This window comes from Aotus nancymaae, unplaced genomic scaffold, assembly GCF_030222135.1.
Source record: "Aotus nancymaae isolate 86718 unplaced genomic scaffold, 86718_ANA_hifiasm-v0.15.2.pri h1tg000064l_1, whole genome shotgun sequence".
In the NCBI taxonomy this organism is placed as follows: Eukaryota; Metazoa; Chordata; class Mammalia; order Primates; family Aotidae; genus Aotus; species Aotus nancymaae.
This window is the reverse complement of record NW_026988479.1, coordinates 15,973,755-15,994,565: the sequence shown is the minus strand read 5'-3', so window position 1 is coordinate 15,994,565 and position 20,811 is coordinate 15,973,755. Positions and strand designations below refer to the sequence as shown.

Genomic DNA, 20,811 nt, shown 5'->3' with positions numbered 1-20,811 from the left:
GTTTTCTCACCAGCATACCAAGAATCTAGATTTATAGTAACACATTTTTGGTTCTTTGTGAAGAATTTCCTAAAGAATACAGTTGTGATTATCTTGACTGGGAATGGAATGGGAAATATAATGGCTAACGGCAGAACATGCTCCTTTTAGTGACTAGATTAAACTTTGGCTATAACTGTATTAGGATGTCTATTTTGTCCAAAACAAGAAAAATTAGTTGAATCAATTATTTGATCCTAATTTTATTGTAATAACCTTGAAGGGTGGTGGGATGAAGCAGAAGAGAGATGGGAATACACAGCATAAGAGGATGGAATCCTGTTGTAAATTGAGCCTATTTGTTTAGATAAAGCATTGGAGCCAATTTTACTTTCCAAGCCAAGTTCCTTCCCTCAATGCTCTCACAGTCTAGTTAGGACATACACTCAAGCAACTAGAAACCAACTTAATACACGCAATAACTAAGGTATATGTAACGCATTGTGGGACTTCAGAAGAAGAAATTATTAATTATACTTGAGAAAGTTAATGGAGATCCCAGAGGAGGTGAAATCTGCCCTGAGTCTTGGGAAAATGATATGCATCCACAGGAGTTTTCAATAGAAGACATTCTCAAAAGTCTAATTGGAAGACACACCATAAAGTATACCAATGACTTCTAGAAGAGTAGAAGTCAGAGCTAGAGAGGAAGGATAATGGTCTGTCTGGGAAAAGTGATCCCAGTGGCCATGACGTTGGGACTCTGACATCACAGCAATGTTTATGTATCTGACACTGCTCCTTTGGTGGACACGTGAAAAGCTCCAAATAAACTGTTTATGTTCAATTACGTAACATAGTTGAGGGTTGTCTACATCTGCTATTTCAATTTCCTATCACTTCTAAGTCTCCTCTAATTTGTTGTCAGTGAGCAGTAATTTTCTAATATAAATCATGTCAAGTTCATTATGTTACTTCCACAACCAATGGTCACATTTTAGTCCTCATATTATCAAACTTCTCTGCAGCATTTGTCATCCCCTTCTTGAAACACTTACTCCCATGAGTTCTTTGTCATATAGGAGAATAACCCCAATAAGTTCTTACATGGACTGGACCCTTGTTACAAAAGGAGATTAACAAGAAAAAAAAGCAAACAGAAGTTTATTAACATGTATATTTCATATATACATGACAGACACCCAGAGAATGAGTGGTTCTCAGAAAGGTGGCTTAGAATTCAGCTTCTTCAACAAAGAAAAGTAAATTTTTAAAGAAGTGTAAGACAAAGGAAAAGACCTTTAAGAACTTTCAGTCTCTAATGGGTGGCTACCTGGGGGAAGGCAAATGAATGGCAGATAAAGGCCAATTTGTAAAGCTTGTTAATGTAGATGATTCCTCCAGTATCATTTCCAGGCCAATAAGAGTCCAAAGTTGTCTTCAGTGGTTAACCTTTGTTCTCCCCGGTGGTAGGAGGCAAAGGAGAGAGGTAGAAGAAGGATAAATTTTGTCTTTGTAAATTTTATGTTCTTTTAGGTAAATAGATGGAGGTCAGAAGACCTCTCCTGTATCTGCTTCTTCCTTTCTTTTTTATTTTTTTAATTTGAGACTGAGCTTTGCTCTGTCACCCAGGCTGGAGTGTGGTGGCGAGATCTCGGCTCACTTCAACCTCCACCTTCTGGGTTCAAGCATTTCTTGTGCCTCAGCATCCTGAGTAGCTAGGACTACAGGTGCATGCCACCATGCCTGGTTAATTTTTTTTTTTAATTTTATTAGAAGTGGGGTTTCATCATGTTGCCCAGGCTGGTCTCAAACTCCTGAGCTCAGGCAATCTGCCTACTTCGGCCTCCCAAAGTGCTAGGATTATAGGCATTGAGCCACTGTGCCCGGCCTGTGGCCTGTATTTGCTTCTTTTTAATTGCCTTCAGCTCAACAATCTTTATTTTAGGGCAGCATATTCTGGCCTCCCAAATCAAAACATTCTCCCGACCTTTTTCTCTGGCTGTTCTTTGTCAGTTTCCTTTGTCAGCTTCTTTATCAGTCTCCTTATCTGTGTGTTGAAGCTTCCTTGGGTTTGGCCCTAGACTCTTCTCTATTTTCTCTTCACTCTCTCCTTTTGGGATCTCAGCCATATCCGTGTATATAAATACCATCTGAATAAGCTGATGAGATGCAGACTTATATTTTAAGCCCACATCTTTCTGTGCTCCAATCTCATGTATAACTGCCTATCTGGTATCCCCAGTTGGAAATCTCATGGGCATCCCAAACTGAAGGAATCTGAAATCAAACTCTTGATTCCTTGAATCTATTTCTTTCTAAATCCTTTCAGTTTCAGTAAATGACACTCTATTTACCCCATTTCTCAAGCCAGAAAGTTCAGAGCTAATTATTCACTTTATTCTATTCTTCATTCTCCATTTATAATACATCATCAAGACCTGCCATTTCTGCCTCCTAGATATATCTTGACTCTCTCCTCTTCTCCCAGTTTCCACTGCCACCACTCTTTCAGGACACCATCATCACTTATCTAAATTGCAGCAATAGCCTCTTTATTCAGTTTGCTTCCACTTTTGCTTCTCTCCAACCCTTCACAGAGTGGCCAGAGTCATCTTTACTTCTTAAAGTCTCTCTTTAAAAATTGAAGTATAACATACATACAGCAAAATCCTTTAAAAATAGAATCAGATTATATCACTCCTCTGCTTAGGCTTTTAGGCTTTCTATTGACTTGGGGAAAAAAAAATACACTTTTTACCATGATATGTAAGTCCCTTCAATAATCTGATTTTTATTTATTTATTTATTTATTTTTAATTATTTTTTTTTTTTGAGACGGAGTTTCGCCCTTGTTACCCAGGCTGGAGTGCAATGGCGCGAGCTCGGCTCACCGCAACCTCCGCTTCCTGGGTTCAGGCAATTCTCCTGCCTCAGCCTCCTGAGTAGCTGGGATTACAGGCACGCGCCACCATGCCCAGCTAATTTTTTGTATTTTTAGTAGAGACGGGGTTTCACCATGTTGACCAGGATGGTCTCGATCTCTTGACCTCGTGATCCACCCACCTCGGCCTCCCAAAGTGCTGGGATTACAGGCATGAGCCACCGCGCCCGGCCCCTAATAATCTGATTTTTATTTTTTCTCCAATCTCATCTACAAATCTCCCTCTTACTATTATACTCCATCCATACAGGGCTTCTTTCAGATCCTCAAATAGACTTTGGAGTTGTTTGTTGTTGTTGTTGTTTGTTAGAGACAGGCTCTCACTCTGTGAGAGCAGGCTGAAGTGCAGTGGTGCAACCATTGCTTGCTGTAACCTCAAACTCCTGAACTCAAGCAACCCTCCTGCCTCAGCCTCCCAAGTGGCTGGGACTACAGGCCACCATGCCTGGCTCATTGGAGTGGTTTTTACCTCGAGATCTTTACACATCTGTTTTGCTTTTGTCTTGAATGGTCTCTAATCCATTCTTAGCATGACTCCTCATTCTTCAAGTCTGTGTTAAATGTAACCTCCTCAGAATGGCATTCTATGACATTCCTAGCCAAGCAGCACCCCCTTAGCCTATTAGTCTCTATTACTATAAGATTCACAAAGGCAAAAATATATATCTGTTTATTCGCCAATGTGTAACCAGTGCCTAGCACAAATCCTGGCCCATAACAGTTGTTTAGTAAATACTTGCTGGATGAATGAATGAAAGGACTGATGTGAGAAGTGGAAGTGGTACCCACTCTTTAGTAGACTGGACAGCTCTCCACTGAGGCACTTTTCGGGTCCCTAAAGACAATGAGGTAATGCATGTAAAGTGCTAAGCTTGATCCTTAGCACAATGCAAGAATTCAATAAATGGTATCACATATGGGCAATTATATATAATGCAGCTCTTGGGGCTTAGGATGCCAAGATAAAGATATTGCAAATTTACAGTGGGCAGTGAGGAGAGGGAGCAAGAAATTTTCTTCCCTCTTCCAAACCCTTTGCCTTACACCATATGTCCCCTGGCAGAGCTGACACTATAGCACTTTAGAGATGGGAAACCAGCCGGGCGCGGTGGCTCACGCCTGTAATCCCAGCACTTTGGGAGGCTGAGGTGGGCGGATCACCTGAGGTCAGGAATTCGAGACCAGCCTGACCACTATGGTGAAACCCCATCTTTTAAAAAAATTTAAAAAAAAAAATAGAGATGGGAAACCTAATTTTTCTCTGATACTAATGTCTTTGATCTATCTAAGTTAATCAAATCTGCAATTGAGCTCAGCCAGAATCTGCCTATTTACCTTTAAAATACAGGCCCTGTCTCTGAGAAACTGAGACAAAAGAGAGAAATGTATTTAAAAGCCTTGGATTTGGCGCCTAAAACTGTATTTCAGCACCACTCCACAGTCCGTTAGTTGGCTTCACAGAGCCCAAATTGGAAATTGTTTTTCAACCATAACCAGGACTCTGCATGAGGCCTAAGCACAGTCATCTGGAGATGCAAAACACAGAGATATCTTCATCTTGCAAAGTTAAAGGACATTAATGGCTGTGCGTATAGGCAGAGGGAGGCCCTCACAGCAGGACTGCCACGAGTTAATCCACTTCTTTTACATCTCACTGAGCTTCCCGTGGCCTTTGCTGGAAATCCTGGTTCTATATGACTCAGCCTAAATTCCAGGAAGCAGAGATCTAGTCAGGTGCCTCCTCCATATGTCCAGCTTCCGCAGAGCAGAACAAGGTGTGGTTTCTGCAGTCCCTCACAGACCATTGTGCCTCACCTGTTCTGGTTGTTGTATAAACAAACATCTCTGAGAGCTCAGCAGCATCCAGACTGTGACTCATTCCAATGAAACAAAAGCTTAAGGATCTGACAAACACTGACTGACTTCTAATCCGAGTTCCTTTTGGCTAAGAGCACTAAAGAGGCTTGGCTGGCTTTGCCTATAAAATGTCATGCCTTTGGGGCAGAATCAAGGAGATACTCCCTTTTGAAGAAGATGAAAAAGAAAGAAGTACATTTCTACCCCTAACCTCAACCAGGGGCCAGTCTTATTAAATGGTCAATCAAGGAAATGTTCCTTCTTTCAGGGCTGTCTCCTTTCCCTTCTAGGATCTCTGGCAAGTCCCCTCCCTTATGCTTCCAGGGTTCTAGCTCACCCTCAGGCAAAGACAGGACTGAGGATGCAGTCAAGACCCAAATGAATGGGCCTGTTAAAGGCTAGAAAGAGGATTTCAGACACTCATAAATCTGGTAGGGATCTGAATCTTTAGGCAGAGCCCTTCCCAGACATTCAGGTTACAACCCAACAGGACTTAAACGTTTTAATAGAGTACAATCATAATTACACACAATATGGTTTTGCTTTTTTATTGGATTAGCCAATTTCTTCACAATGGGTAAAATGAAAACAACATATATTTTAATAAAAGCACACAGATCTTCACTTCTACTTTAAAAACTGCCCTCTAGGGCCAGGAATGATGGCTCACACCTATAATCCCAGCACTTTGGGAGTCTGAGGCGCACTTGAAGCTAGGAGTTCAAGACCAGCCTGGGCGACATGGGAAAACCCCATCTCTACTAAAAATACAAAAATTAGCCAGACTGTGGTGGTGGTGCATGCCTGTAATTTCATCTACTTGGAGGGCTGAGGCACGAGAGTCACTTGAACCCAGGAGGCAGAGGTTTCAATGAGCTGAGATTGCACCATTGCACTCTAGCCTGGGCAATAGAGCAAACAAAAAACCCTGCCCTCTGGAAGTAGCTGGCCACTTCATGTAATCCTATAATCCAATTTAGAGACCTCCCTTAGGCACTGCCCAGGAGTCTTTTTGGCAAAATTTCCAGCTTTCCTCTTTCATGCTAAACTAACCCTGGCCGCCTGAGTTGATGGAGTCCTAGCCTCGGGGACTAGGAATGATGGGGTCAGAGGCTTTGCCAATGCAAATGCCAGGAAAGGGCCAGAAGATTGCGAAGCAAATGCCAGCTTTGTTAAACTCACCCTCATCCCCATTTGAAACTGTTCTGTTAAGGCCAGGAGGGCTTTTCTGATTTACACTGACTTTCCCTAATAGAAGAACATAAACTCATTTTGATCAAGGATACTATTTTCAGGAAAGTTCTCAGAGGGGCACATGCTGGAGGGTGTTGGAGGGTGTTGGCTTTTCTTTTCTTCTCTTCATCTTGCTCTGTTCTCTTTCTGTTCTTGAGGACCTGCCCTGGTTCTCTCACTAGTGCATAGTCCTGGGCCATTACATAAATATCTCTAAGCCTCAGTTTCCTCAACCACAAAATGGAGATGATCGCCTTTCTGTCTGTATCAGAGGGTTGTCAATGTAGTTAACATTTATTGTGTCCTTCCTATGTGCATGCAACAGAGTTAAACAGATCTGCACGCCATATAGGTTTTGATTCTGACAAGAACCCTATGAATTAGATATTGCTAATATCTATGTCTGTGTTATGTGTCTGTTTTATAGATGAGGGGACTAAGGACCAATGGTCAGATGGTCACTAACTGGTGGAGCCTGGGACTCAAATCTAGGGAGTCTGACTCCAGCTAGGAGACTCAGATCCTGAGCTGTATGACAAGGTTATCCTTTGAAAACCCTAAATAGTTATACAAATGTGCCAATTATTATGGTTATTGCCTGTTTTGTTACTACTTGAGAGGCACAGAGATGCCAGCAGGAGCCCTAAGCCAGAATGAGTTGAAAGAAGCAGTGGAGGTGGGGGAAGGGGTGCGGACGCAGCCCAGCCTCCAGGTTTCGACTCCGCCCCTTCGCTTCCCATTCATCCCTTTGTTACCAGCTCTGGGATTTCAACGCTGAGGTTAATAAAGAGCTTCCAGAAAACCCATCATTTTGATTAAAGTCGTGGACAATCTTGCCAGACAGCACTCTGGAGCCTGCCTACCGCCCACTCTGCTAAGTCAGTGCAGCCCGCAAAGGCTATTAAATGATTACAGCCGTTTCCGGCCCAGACAGCTCCCCTGGACTCGTTCTTGGGCGCGGGCGGCTGCTGCTGCCTCTGGATGTCCAGCGAAGTCAGGGCACCGAAGGCTGTGCAGATTCTGGGTTTGCAAGTGAACATCCAGGCTTTCTGCGCAGGGACACCCCGCCTCTCCCTCTTCCTTGTATCCGCTCACCACCCAAGCCAGCCACTGCAGTCTTTTTCAAGCAGCTCTGATTTCTTCTGTGCCTTCTTGGCTTTGGCCATCCATTTAATCAGTCTCTCGCTCTCTGTTTCCCTCTCTGTCAGAATTTGGCCGATTGTAGAATAATAGTATATACTCACGTGGACCAAAGGCAAAAATCATCCTCCATCAACCCCTGAAACAGCCCGGGTTGTAAAACACATCTCAGGCTCCTTCCCCACCCCCTATTTCGTCCTCTGTGGGGTTTGTGGACCAACTGGACAAGCTCCGCCTTCTCCCACACCTTAACCCCCAACCCCCGCCAGTCCTTATTGAATTCGGCAAACCTAATCTGAGTAATCACAGCCCACAAAACACAGGAGAATCGTGGTCTGAAACCCAAATCCTGTCCAGGATCAGAGAGAGAGAGGAGGAAACTAAATCCACCTGGGCTAGTATTTCCAACATTTCCCCGGGGCTGCTTAGTCCTTTAATTGACAGTGGAAAGAATTTTCTATGGAAACAGGGAATGTAAAAATACACTCCCTGTTCTCTGTAAGACCTTAGGCTCTATAATCAGAATAGTAGGCTTAAACCTGGCTACATCATGTAAATTATGTGATGTTTAGCAAATTATTTCAAATCTCTGGGCTTCAGTTTTCATCCGTATAAAAGGATCATAGTGCCCATCCCAGAGTGTTATTATAGGATTAAATGTAACTATCCTCATACAGCACATAGCATAAGTGCCTAGCACAAGGTAAAAACTCATTAAATTTCACTTAGTAAGATCAGAGCAGCAGAAGATTCATTTGTTTAAGGACTGTTGATTGCTTATTATGGATTAGAGAGTTTATTGGGTATTTTGCATGTATTTAATTTTAAATGATTTAATTACAATTAAAGCTATAATTATAAATGTATTTATTTAAATACATATTTAAATATATCTGTTTATTTAATTGTAATTAAATCATTTAATTGCAATTAAATCATTTGATTTTATTTATATATATATATAGAGAGAGAGAAAGAGAGAGAGAGAGAGAGAGACTGAATCTTGCTCTGTTGCCCAGGCTGGAGTGCAATGGTGCAATCTTAGCTCACTGCAACCTCCACCTCCCAGGTTCAAGTGATTCTCCTGCCTCAGCCTCCTAAGTAGCTGGGACTACAGGCACCTGCCACCAAGCCCAGCTAATTTTTATATTTTTAGTAGAGACGGGGTTTCACTATATTGGCCAGGCTGGTCTTGAACTCTTAGGCTTGTGATCCGCCCGCCTCGGCCTCCCAAAGTGCTGGGATTACAGGCGCGAGCCACTGCACTCGGCCTATTTAAAGAGTATTTATTGTATCAAAAAGGAATCTGAAGGCTTAAATTACAGCAAGATCATTTGTTTTCAATCACACAGAATTTTTTTTTTTTTTTTTTTTTTTTTTTTTTTTTTTTTTTTAGAGATAGGGTCTATATCTATTGCCCAGGTTAGAGTACAATGGTAAGGTCATGGCTGACTGCCAGCTTGGACCTCCTAGGTTCAAGCAATCCTTTCATCTCAGCCTTCTGAATAGCTAGGACTACAGGTGTGCGCCACTATGCCCGGTTAAGAATTTTTTTAAATATATAGACATAGGGGTCAGGCACAGTGGCTCATGCCTGTAATCCCAGCAATTTGGGAGGTTAAGGTGGCGAGACCAGCCTGGCCAATATGGTGAAACCCTGTCTCTATTAAAAATACAAAAATTAGCCAGGCGTGGTGGCCTGTAATCCCATCTACTCCAGAAGTTGAGACAGGAGAATCACTTGAACCCAGGAGAAGAAGGTTACAGTAAGCCGAGATCATGACATTGCACTCCAGCCTAGGCGACAAGAGCAAAATTCCATCTCTACTAAAAATACAAAATTAGCCAGGCCTAGTGGTGGTTGCCTTTAATCCCAGCTACTTATTATTATTATTATTTATTTTTTTTTTTTTGAGAGAAAGAGAAAGAGGGAGAGGGAGAAGGAGAGAGACAGAGACAGAGAGAGAGCCTTGCGGTGTTGCCCAAGCTGGTCTTGAACTCCTGGCCTCAAGCAATCTTCCTCTGCCTCCCCAAAGTGCTAGGATCACAGGTGTCAGCCACCACATTCAGCTCCACACAGGGATTTGATAATGAAGGTGAAAAATTATTCTCACATTGACTCCTTGGTTCAATAATCAAATAGTTTTTGTTTGTTTTGTTTTGTTTACTTCTGGTGAAGCCTTGCAGATGAGGGAAGAGACAGAGTTGAGCGCCATTCACAGGCCTAGCATTGTGATCTCTAGAGCAGTTGGGAGAGTGGTGTGTGTGTGATTGGTTGTCAGGCTTAGCAATGGGGAGGCTGATCACCACTCCCCAGAGACTGCTAAAGCTGCTACTCCTGGGTGTTTTACCCTCTTTGGGTGGAATGAGTTGAGCTGGAAGAAGATTTTTTGGCTGTTTGGTGCCCCAAGCTACAGCTGGGCTAATTTTCAGTAATCTTGGAGCGGAAGAGATAAATACACTTGGCATATTTTTAAAGCCACAGCTCTTGCTTTGTGCCCAAAATAACTCTGCCATTTCTAGGTTAAGAGTATAAAGACATCATGTGCTGCGAACCCAGATTCAAACATTGGAATGGCTGGTCTCCGTAGTTAGCTAAAAAAAATATCACATTTCTTCTTTCCGCGAGCCCCCCGCAACCCAGCAGGTCTCAGTCTGAGTGGTTTTCTCTACCTTGTATCCTAGTTGCTAATGTCCCCTAGGATGTAGGGAAGGCAATTTCCCTTTATAGCCTCTTCTCAAAATACCCCTCTTCAGTTGGCTGTCATATCCAGGGGGTAACAAAATGCTTAAAATGTAGGTTCTTGGGTAACACAGACTTGAGCTGGAATCTGCTTCACCACCTATCCCTTGAACTCTGAGCAAGTCACTTGGCCCCTTAGCTCCCATTCTTTCATATGCAAAACAAAGATAACAATAACCATCTAATGGGACCGTGAACATTAAAAAGAGACAAAGCTCATAAATCACACAGATCAATGTCTGTTATGCAGAAACTCTGAAATAAAGAATGGGCATTGTTACTATCTAGTATTTCTTTACCAATCCAACTTTCACTTTAACCACCTATTCCTGAATGCAGTACTTCCAGAAATTCTCTTTTCCAAGGACCCTCTCCTCATCAGGCTATACTCCCTCTAGGGGATTGAAGATTTCCAGCTGTAATGTTTTCCAGCTTAGAAATGGTTGCTAAGTTGCTCTCCATAGCCCTCTGAAGGAGGCTGCTTAGACATGGTGAAAAGCACACTGGACTAGGTATCAAAAGTCTTGGGTTCAAATCTCAGCTCCAGCATTCTACTTTCTACTTTTTTCTATGATACCGTTTAATTGACATTGACTTACAGCTTCTTCATCTGTAAAATGGATATAATAGCTACCTCCCAGAGGCATTGTTATTTATTCAACTAAACTTATTATTTACAAGGCCAAATACAGTGGCTCATGCCTGTAATCAAGCAATTTGGCAGGCCAAGGCAGACAGATCACCTGAGGTCAGCAGTTTGAGACCAGTCTGACCAACATGATGAAACCTATCTCTACTAAAAATACAAAATTAGCTGGGCATGGTAGCGCATGCCTGTAATCCCAGCTACTTGGGAGGCTGAGGCAGGAGAATCACTTGAACCCGAGGCAGAGGTTGCAGTGAACTGAGATTGTGTCATTGCACTACAGCCTAGACAACAAGATCAAAACTTTGTCTCAAAAAAAAAAAACTTATTTACAATAAACTAGACATTATATTAGGAATTAGGGATGTAGGACAAGTACCCTGTTCTCAAAGAGTTATAATACAATGGGAGAAAAAGACAAGTAAATGAATAAATACAATAATAGTTGTAAAGAATAAACAAGGTAGATAAAATCTGGCATAAAGATGGCATTAAACTTTCTAGAGATGGTATGTGCAGTGGTTAAGAGCACAGACTCAGAAGTCAAATAGTCCGGCTTCAGATCCTGGTGCCCTTACTAGATGTGTGACCTTATTTAATCCTATGGGTCTCAGTTTTCTTAGCCGTAAAATGGGTATAATAATACACAAATTTCTGGGTGTGGTAATATAGATTAAAGTAGTTAATACTTGTAAAGTGCTTAGAATAATACTTGGCACATAGCTTAACTGTTCAATACAGGTTAGCTATTATGATTCACAAGCAAATTTTCTTCTCTGTCTGCTCTAGCATTCTCAGCTGTGGAGGCTATGTCTGTTGATGATGATGTCACTGAGTTAAGTGATATATAACACTAGCTCAAGGTGGGGATGGGATGGAAGGCTCAGAGGGAAGTATTTAGCAGCCCAACCACAGGTAAGTGAATGCCAATTTGCTAATTTGATATTTTTATATCCTGTGACTGTAATTCTACTTCCGGAAATTTATCCTATATAATACTAGTAAGCATGCATAAGAAATATGTATAATAATGTATATTGCATTGTTTAGAAAACATAGATGACAACAGGAAATTGTATAAATTATAATATAGGCATACAACATAGTACTATACCCTTACTCCAGAAGATTGTGGCAAGTCTATATGTACTGACGTAGAAAGGTGTTTGTTAACACACACACACACACACACACACACACACAGACACACACTGTATAATAATATGTATAGCATTATTCCATTTTGCTTTTTGAAAATCTCTATATAGGCATGCACCCCATAATGATGTTTCAGTCAGCAATGGACCACACATATGACAGCTGTCCTATAAGATGATAATAATGTATTTTTATTCTCTTTTTCTTTCTTTTTTCTTTCTTTCTCTCTCTCTCTCTCTTTCTTTCTTTCTGACTGAGTTCAGGCTGGAGTACAATGGTGCAATCTTGGCTCAAGGCAACTTCCGCCTCCCGGGTTCAAGCAATTCTTCTGCTTCAGCTTCTTGAGTAGCTGCGATTACAGGCATGCGCCACCACACCCGGCTAACTTTGTATTTTTAGTGGAGACAGAATTTCTCCATGTTGGTCAGGCTGGTCTCAAACTCCGACCTCTGGTGATCCACCCGCCTCAGTCTCCCAAAGTGCTGGGATTACAGGTTGAGCCACCACGCCTGACCTATTGTACCTTTTCTATGTTTAGGTATATTGAGATACACAAATACTTATCATTGTGTAACAACTGCCTACAGTATTCAGTATAGTAACATTATGTACAGTTTTGTAGCCTAGGAGCAATAGGTCATACGATAGAGCCTAAGTGTATAGTATGCTATATCATCTAGGTTTATGTAAGTACATTCTATGATATTTGTACAATGAAAAAACAGCCTAACGACACATTTCTCAGTGTATCCCCATTGTTAAGTGATGCAGTAAATATTTGGAAGAGTGAACCCTAATGTAAACATGGAAGTTGGATGGTAATGATAGTTTCAATAATGATGTCAATACAGTTCCATCAATTGTAATTAATGTACCACTCTGGGAAGGATAGCATTGTGGGGTGCGGGGGGGGGCGTGTTTTTCACGTGGGAGAGCAGGAGTGCATGAGAACTCTGCACTTTCTACTCAACTTTGCTGTGAACCTAAAACTGCCCTAAAAAGTAAAGTTGATTAATTAAAAAAAAAACATTTGGAGGATACACACAAAATTGTTAACAGTGGTTGCTTCACTGAAGGGGAGTGGGATTGAGGGAAATAAATATTTCTATGCAAATAATGCTGTATTGTTTAATACTTGTATCAACAATGTAATTCTATTTTATTTAAAATACATTAATTTAAAATGTAGACGGAATTCTGGAGATGCACACTAAATTATTCGTAGTGGTTACTTTTGGGAAGCATGATTGGATGTAGGGAGTGAGGCACTACTCACTTTATTTTAGTCCTGCACAGATATGATGTTATGACTTTTGTTTCTTCTGTAATTAAATCAAAGAGAGAGAGGTTCAGAAGAATACTAGCCCAACATGGTTCAAAAACTAGCCTGGACCCAGGATTAGCTACATAATTTGCAGGACTCAGTGATATTTGCCAAATGAAAATGGGTGGAGGGAGCCCTTGTTAACAAATTATTAAGAAAGTCAAGACAGTGATAGAGTAATATTAAAACACACAGGGCCTTTCTAAATGCCGGGCCCCATGAAGCCAGCCTTGCCTGGGCCTGAGCACTGCTGGGTTCCTCCTTTAGCACCACAACTTGACACTAGTTTCAAAGGTTTCACACTGCCTCCACCACCTGACACTCTACGAGGCAACATTTCACCCGACAACAAAATGGCTTCTGACTTTGGTCGGGTTTTCAAACTTTTCTTGTCTACCCTCCCCCCTTACTTGGTTACAATCTGTGCTTCTTAAAATTTGGCAGCAATCCCAGGCTCTGTGTTGCTGTGTCACTTCTTAGCCTTGGGCAACCATTTCTAGACAAGCAGTGATATCTCTGCACTGAGGGTATAAAATGGAGGTGCTCTCAGCACACTCAAGCATAAGACAGGCAAGATAATGGAAGAACCCTCGACCCCACCCTGCACACTTCTGTATCATTCCATGTAATCTAGCAAAAACATTTTGAATCCTCCTTACTGTGCCAAGTATTGTGTTAAGTGCCAGGAGCATTAAATTGAATGATAATAGTTCTGACGACATTTTTTAGTGGCTACCATGAACTAAGCATGGTTCTAAGCATTTTGCATACATTATCTCATTTAATCCTTACAACACCCTATGGTCTCTCCTCTTTTATACATTGATAAATCTGAAGCACAGGTTGCACAATTATTAAATAACAATAGAAATCTGAGGCACTGTGCAATACCATGCTATCTCCCTTCAGAAACTAACAGGAGACACATTTTAAACCTGCCCTTTACTCTCCACATTTTCTCAGACATGACATACCAAAGTGACCAGGATTATCTAAGAACATTTCCAAGGCCAGCCCTTTTTTTTACAACAACAACAAAAATGCTGCATTTACTTCCCTTTTTGATTCTCCTTTTCTTTTCTTTCTTTCTTTTTTTTTTTAAAGATGAGGTTTCACCATCATGGCCAGGCTGGTATTGAACTCCTGACTTCAGGTGATCCACCCACCTCGGCCTCCCAAAGTGCTAGGATTACAGGCGTGAGCCACCGCGCCCAGCCATCGATTCTCCTTTTCTAAACACTCAAAAGTTTCCACTATTTGGTTTGGGAGAAGAAAAACACTAAGTTGAAAGCTCATAGCTCATCTTGACATGTTATTCAGGACAATGTTTCCCCTTTATTTGAGGTTTGATTTCTGAGGTTTCAGTTACCAAGAGTCAACCTTAGTCTGAAAATATTAAATGGAAATTTTTGAAAATAAACAATTCATAAGTTTTAAATTGCAAGCTGTTCTGAGTAGTGTGATGAAATCTCCAGCCTTCCCACTTCATCCTGCCTGGGACGTGAAACATCCCTCTGTCCGGCTTAGAAAGTGTCTTGTTATCAGATTGGCTGTTTTGGTATCACAGCATTTGTATTCAAGTACCCTTATTTTACTTAATACTGGCCCCAAAGCACACGAGTATTGTGCTTAACTTATAAATTAAACCTTACCATAGGTGCACCTATGGAATAACATAATGTATATAAAGGTCAGTACTAAATTAGGTTTCAGACATCTGCTGAGGGTCTTGGAACGTATCTCCCACAGATAAGCTGGGACTACTGTAGGTTGATTTTGGAAAATTCAGTAGAGTTAAGGAAACTTAAAATAATCTTCTTTCCTAAACATAAGCCAACTAACCTTCTAGTGGGTCTCCACAGGCAACAAATGAAACTACAGTTCTTTAGCAGGCCGTTTAAGGTCCTACAAAATCTGATTCCAGTCTACCTTTCTGATCTCATTTCCTAACATCTCTTTATCCTACCACATCCATCAAATGCACTCATCCTATTAATCCAGCTTATATACTTCAGGTTTTTGTTTTTTGTTTTTGCGTGCACGCATTGTTTCCTTTGCCTGGAATTCTCTTCCTCTCCACATTCTACTTGCCATCCTGCAATACCCAGTATTTTTACTGTTTTTGAGACAGGGTCTCATTCTGTCACCCAGGCCAGAGCATAGTAGCATGATCTCAGCTCACTGCAACCTCTGCCTCTCGGGCTTAAGTGATTCTCCCACCTCTGCCTCCCAAGTACCTGAGCCTACAAAAGCATGTCACCGCACCCAGCTAATTTTATATTTTTTGTAGAGATGGGATTTTGCCATGTTGCCCAGGCCGGTCTCAAACTCCTGGGCTCAGGCAATCCACCTGCCTCGGCCTCCCAAAATGCTGGGATCACAGGCATAAGCCACTGCGCCCAGTCTCAATATCCAGCATTAAATGTCAAATTATCTCTGACTTGGTCCCCTGAATTTCCAGTTCCATCTTCTGGGGTCCCACAACATCCACTGTTCATGGTTGCTGAGAGTATTTGGGCCTTATGAAGACTATCTCAAGATATAGTCTATCTCAAGACTATCTCAAGATATCTGGGGACTATCTCAAGAAAGGCAGACCAGCTTACCTTATTTACCTAGGGATTGTATTGATTATAACATAGTAGACCCTGGATCCCATTCTGGACCAACAGGCCCTGGTGGTTTGTCCCAGCTTCCTTCCCCTTCATTGACCCTGCCTATGCAGGGCATTATTGTGGTCCTTATCACATGACAATGTAATATCTCCATCTTATTTCTTTACATTTCTGCCTTCCCTATTAGAGTTATAAGGGCAGGACTGTGTTTTTTTTTAATATTATATTTGCATCACCTAGAACAGAGCCTGGCCTGACCTAAGTGCTTAATAAATGTTTGATGATGACTACAGTCACACATCACTTAACAATGGGAATATGTTCTGAGAAATGCATCACTAGGCATTTTTGTTGTACGGACATCATAGAGTGTACTTAGTGTACTTACACAAACCTAGATGGCACAGCCTATTACATACCTGGGCTATATGGTACAGACTATTGCTCCTAGGCTACAAACCCATAGAGCATATTACTGTACAAAATACTGTGCAACTGTAATATAATGGCAAGTATTTGTGTATCTAAAAATAGAAAAGGTACAGTAAAAATATGTTATTGCAATCTTATGGAACAACCATCACATATGTGGTCCATTGTTGACCAAAATGTTGTTAGTTTGGTACATGACTATATATTAAAGGTCCCAACAAAATTCTACATTACAGCCACGCCAAGTAAAGCATCCCTAGAAATAATATCTATATACTTCACTTCTTTATCTCTCTCTGTCTCTGTCCATCTGTGTGTGTGTGTGTGTGTGTGTGTAAGAAAGCAAGGAAGGAAGGAAGGAAGAAAGGAAGGAAGGAAGGAGAGAAGGAAGGAAGAAAAGAAAGAGGGAGAATAGGAATAAGGATTTTAAAAGAGAAATGCTGATGATGGTGGTTAATGATGGAATTCCAGGGACCTAGCTGGGAGGTGCTTTTTGTGAGGATCTTTCTAGTGCCCTTCAAATCACAAACATTTAGAAGGTATTATCCAGGAGACAAGGTTGTGACCCTGGGTGAGAAAAGACCAAAGAAGCTAATTTATATCTCTAAATCCCCAGATTCAGAGAAAACATACCAAAAAGCTAAAGAAATTCGCTTTAGTGAGCTTCCCGCTAAAGAAATTTCCCAAAGGCAAATATTTAGAATCGATTTATACTGGTTGCAACAGAAGGAAATTGATGTGACATTGACCACTGAATAAACACAGCCCTGCTGACTGCAGACTGCAGAAACAGCAGTTGGATTGACATCTTGGTGACACAAGGAGACCACAGGGGATGCTGGACTCTGGGGAGGCTCTTTCATGGGTCCCATGGCCTAATCATTGCCAGCAGTATAAGGGTTGATTTAATCTCGTCAGAGCTGCTGAAAGTGTGGAGAGGCCATAAGCTTTGGAGATACCCAGCTTGTTTAGAATCTCAAGGAAAGAGAGTGAGATCGAATTGTTATACAAAATGGTCCTAAAAAACAAACAGATCCTTAGATACATATGCATCCATAAAATTAACCGTGAACCATCCTACCTTTCTATCCCCAACACAGGAAGCATCACAGGAAAAGCAGGTGGGATTTAGGAATACTGGATGGAGCATTACTCACCCCTCAACCCCTAAGACACACATACACACCAATCAGGCTCTTTCTTCTTTGATTTTTTCAGGGAAGTTCTAGATATAATCTGCTTTCACTTAGCCACAGATGCTAGATGCATACAAGGCAGGCAATATGTGTTGCCCTGTCTCCTGGCATCACTTGTGACAGTGGCTTTTCTATTAGTTACCATGCCCTGGGATTGAATCCTTACGGATTGGCCTCTGGGTGATCTAAAGAGTACTGTTCTCTGCTGCCTGCACCCAACTCTTGGAACAATATCCTTTTTTTTTTAATTGCATTTTAGGTTTTGGGGTACATGTGAAGAACATGCAAGATTGTTGCATAGGTACACACGTGGCAGTGTGATTTGCTGCCTTCCTCCCCTTCACCTGTATCTGGCATTTCTCCCCATGCTCTCTCTCCCCAACTCCCCACCCCCCACTGTCCCTCCCCTATTTCCCCCCAACAGACCCCAGTGTGTCGTGCTCCCCTCCCTGTGTCCATGTGTTCTCATTGTTCGACATCCACCTATGAGTGAGAACATGCAGTGTTTGATTTTCTGTTCTTGTGTCAGTTTGCTGAGAATGATGGTTTCCAGGTTCATCTATGTCCCAGGTTCATCCATGTCCCTACAAAGGACACGAACTCATCGTTTTTGATGGCTGCATAATATTCCATGGTATATATGTGCCACATTTTCCCTGTCCAGTCTATCATTGATGGGCATTTGGGTTGGTTCCAGGTCTTTGCTATTGTAAACTGTGCTGCAATGAACATTTGTGTGCCTGTGTCCTTATAGTAGAACGATTTATAATCCTTTGGATATATACCTGGTAATGGGATTGCTGGGTCAAATGGAATTTCTATTTCTAGGTCCTTGAGGAATTGCCACACTGTCTTCCACAATGGTTGAACTAATTTACACTCCCACCAACAGTGTAAAAGTGTTCCTATTTCTCCACATCCTCTCCAGCATCTGTTGTCTCCAGATTTTCTAATGATCACGTTTCTAACTGGCATGAGATGGTATCTCAATGTAGTTTTGATTTACATTTCTCTAATGACCAGTGATGATGTGCATTTTTTCATATGTTTGTTGACCTCATGTATATCTTCTTTTGTAAAGTGTCTGTTCATATCCTTCACCTACTTTTGAATAGGCTTGTTTGTTTTTTTCTTGTAAATCTGTTTTAGTTTTTTGTAAATTCTGGATATCAGCCCTTTGTCAGATGGATAAACTGCAAAAATTTTTTCCCATTCTGTTGGTTGCCAATTCATTCTAATGACTGTTTCTTTTGGCGTGCAGAAGCTGTGGTGTTTGATTAGGTCCCATTTGTCTATTTTGGCTTTTGTTGCCAATGCTTTTGGTGTTTTGGTCATGAAGTCCTTGCCTATGCCTATGTCCTGAATGGTTTTGCCTAGATTTTCTTCTAGGGTTTTTATGGTGTTAGGTCTTATGTCTAAGTCTTTAATTCATCTGGAGTTAATTTTAGCATAAGGTGTCAGGAAAGGGTTCAGTTTCTGCTTTCTGCACATGGCTAGCCAGTTTTCCCAACACCATTTATTAAACAGGGAATCCTTTCCCCATTGCTTGTTTTTGTCAGGTTTGTCAAAGATCGGATGGTTGTAGATGTGTTGTGTTGCCTCCGAGGCCTCTGTTGGAACAATTTTTTATTTTTTATTTTTTTTGAGGCAGAGTTTCGCTGTTGTTACCCAGACTGGAGTGCAATTGCGCGATCTCGGCTCACCGCAACCTCCGCCTCCTGGGTTCAAGCAATTCTCCTGCCTCAGCCTCCTGAGTAACTGGGATTACAGGTGCGCACCTCCATGCCCAGCTAATTTTTGTATTTTTAGTAGAGACGGGGTTTCACCTTGTTGACCAGGATGGTCTCGATCTCTTGACTTCGTGATCCACCCACCTCGGCCTCCCAAAGTGCTGGGACTACAGGCGTGAGTCACTGCTCCCGGCCTAGGAACAATATTCTTAAACGTGGGGCAGAACAATATCTCTAAGTCCAGAACACAATAATGTAGTGAGAACTATTTTTCTCCTCTCTCCACATTTCCACCTTTGCTCTTAGAAAAGAGAATGTCCACCAAACCAATACTCCCATCCTTTGAGGGGATGTGCTAGGAAGAGAACTTTCAACTTTAGCTCTACTTCCTTCCGTACTCTTCCCAGGAAGGGAGAGTCATTTATCTGATTGGATAGATCACTGAAAGCATGACTTTAAATGGATCATGCTTCTTGATTGAGCAAAGTTAGCATCATCAGTCACTGTTCTTTCATGACACATCTCACCTTATCTCTTTCTCTACACTAGCTCAACCTTTACTGAAGTTACACACACACACACACACACACACACACACACACACACACAGAATCACCTCTGCCTGAACATGAAAGACCCTGTGGTAGGCAGATTAATGGCCCCACCAAAATGACAGCATCCCAATTTTAGAACTTGTGAATATGTTATGTTACATGGAAAAAGGGACTTTCTGTTAATTTATTACTGCAATCCTAGGAAACTAACACAGATTTTGGTATCTGGAAGTGGGATTCTGCTGTTATAAATGCCTAAAAATGTGGAAGTGGTTTCGAAATTGGGAAATGAGCAGAGGAGAAGAATTTTGAAGAGCATGATAGAAAGGGCCTAGGTTACCTTGAACAGGCTGCTAGTAGAAATATGCGCATTAATGGCTCTGCTAGAGCGCACCCAGAAAAAAGTGAGGAGCAAACTTAAATTGTCATGAACAGATTGCTGTTACAAATATGGACATTAAAGGGGCTGCCGGTAAGGGCTCAGGTAGAAATGAGGAGCCTATTACTGGAAACGAAAGAAAAGTGGATCCTTGTTATACAGTTGCAAAAACACACCTTGATTTTAGCTCAGTGAAACTCACTTTGGACTTCTGACTTCCAGAACTGTAAGATAATGATTTGTGTTTTTTAAGCCATGAAGTTTATGGTTAATTTGTTACAGCAGTAATGGGAAATAAATACAGAGCCCCCTACAGTTGGCCTAGAACTCAGACAGTAAATAGTCTTTTCCAAGTTACCAAGCTATTCCCTTCACATATCATGTGGGACAAGATAATAGTAATGTGTTAAGTTATAGGATTCAGCAGCAAGCAGACATGGGTTCAAATACTGCCTTTACCACTGCATTTATTAACGAATTCAACAAAATATGTTGAGCATCACTGTGTGTTAGGCATCCTGCTAGACACTGAGAATACAATGGTGAGCAAAAAACATTTTTACTAGTTGTCTGAATGTAAGAAAGCCACTTAATTCTTATGAGCTTTAATTTCTTTATCTGAAACATGGGAATAATAATGTACTTCTCTCAATAATAATGTACTCAATTTTAAGTATGCAACACATGTAAAATGCTTATCACAGTTTTCAATAAATAGTAGCTATTGTCTTCCTTTCTCTTATTCTAAGAGACTATTTCTACAATCCAGGAGACAGCAGTATGGGATTTAAAGACATAAAACTTGACCCAAAAAAGACCCACTCATTGGAACACACACTTAAAAAGGCAATGTCCTAAGGGCTCTATTTTTGCTAATAGGC

At 41.3% G+C, this 20,811-nt stretch overlaps 1 protein-coding gene across 1 annotated transcript in view; it reads right to left on the bottom strand.

The window, feature by feature from the left end:
* LOC135268088 (protocadherin alpha-12-like) overlaps positions 1-20,811 on the bottom strand; it is a 150,231-nt gene that overhangs the window by 2,442 nt on the left and 126,978 nt on the right.